General features: G+C 43.9%; 1 pseudogene; it reads left to right on the plus strand.

The window, feature by feature from the left end:
* The first annotated feature begins 308 nt into the window (after positions 1-308).
* LOC130473090 (14-3-3 protein eta-like) lies at positions 309-862 on the plus strand (annotated as a pseudogene).
* The last annotated feature ends 703 nt before the right edge of the window (positions 863-1,565 follow it).

A 1,565-nucleotide genomic window follows, 5' to 3' on the forward strand; every position in this document is an offset into this window, starting at 1 on the left:
TTCGCCCTCAGTCTTCTTGAAAGGGTTGGCGGGAGCAGCCGCAGGGAGCCTCTGCACATGCTCATCTTCTTCAAAGCACCTAAAGCACTGCCTGGTCCTGGTCAGTGCTGTAAGTGCATGTTTGTGCATGTGAGAAAAGACAGCGGTGCACTCTTGCTGATTTCGCTTGTAGGCTCTGTGGCTGGACTGAGGTAAGAGGGAGCTGCTGTTGAGGCGCAGCTCCCTTTGGCCTTGTGAGGACTTGAGAAGGATACAGAGAGCTCTGTCTCTTCGTCCGACCTGGCAGTACCATGATGGAGGGAGAAACCATGACAGATCTAGAGCAGCTGCAGCAGCAAGCTCACCTGGCTAAGTGGGCAGAGAGATACAATGACATGGCTGCGGCCACAAAAGCGGTGGCTGAGTTGAATGAACCCGTTTCAAATGAAGACAGAAACCTGCTGTCTGTAGCGTATAAAAATGTTGTTTGTGCCAGGCAATCTTCCTGGCTAGTCATCAGCAGCATAGAACAGAAATCATGACTGATGGAAATGGAAAAAAAGCTGGAAAAGTTGAAGCACACAGGCAGAAGATTGAGAATGAGCTGGAGACCGTATGCAATGATGTTTTAGCCCTCCTAGAGAAGTTCTTGACCAAGAACTGCAGTGACATTCAATACGAGAGTAAGGTCTTTTACCTGAAAATGAAAGGTGATTACTTCTGCTACTTGGTAGAAGCGGCTACAGGTGAAAAGAAGAACAGTGTTGTGGAAGCATTAGAAGCTTCCTACAAAGAATCCTTTGAGATCAGCAAAGAGCACTCGCAGCCCATGCACCCCAGCTGGATGGGGCTGGCACTCAACTTCTCAGTGTTCTACCATTAATGATCTCCTCATTGAGGAATTCCCGATCAGCCCAAATATTCCTCAGAACCAAGAATAATAAAAGTCTTGTCAGAAAATGTTCTGGCCTCATATATTCATGTGCAACCTCCCATAGTCCTGTCTCTGTAATGCTTCTTCTGTTATCTACCAATAGAATCTCCAGGCTTGCACAATCTCAACTTTCCTTTCTTCCAGTCAGCAGGAAACTTGAAGGGACTGTTTTCCTGGATGTGTTCTTATAAAGATGATAGATTAATTTCCATGAGGAAATGTTCAAAAGAAATATTAACTGTGCATAAATGTCAAGGAAAATTCACTTTGTGGTAGCTTAACTGTCCAAGAACCACCACCACCACCACCACCACAGGTTCATTGGTATAAATCCAGAAGTACTGGTAGCTAATGATCATAAATAGAGTATCATTGCTACTTACAATGTAGATAAATGATGAAGATCAAATTATATGATTAGTGAAAGTAAAGACTAGGCTAAATTGCAAAATCAATGTTTTCCAGGTGGAATACGCTGCTGACTGAGGTTGTCTAGAGATTTTGCAAAGTTCATAAACACACTGCTGTTGTGCAAGGTGAGAACTGTTCAGATGTGATGATGAGATTGCATGAGCATCTGGCAATTAATCCCAGTTTTGGGGAATTTCAAATCTTTGCCAGCTATGCATGAAACTTAAAGCACTTGATGTGG

Source organism: Euleptes europaea, chromosome 2, assembly GCF_029931775.1.
Source record: "Euleptes europaea isolate rEulEur1 chromosome 2, rEulEur1.hap1, whole genome shotgun sequence".
Taxonomy (NCBI): domain Eukaryota; kingdom Metazoa; phylum Chordata; class Lepidosauria; order Squamata; family Sphaerodactylidae; genus Euleptes; species Euleptes europaea.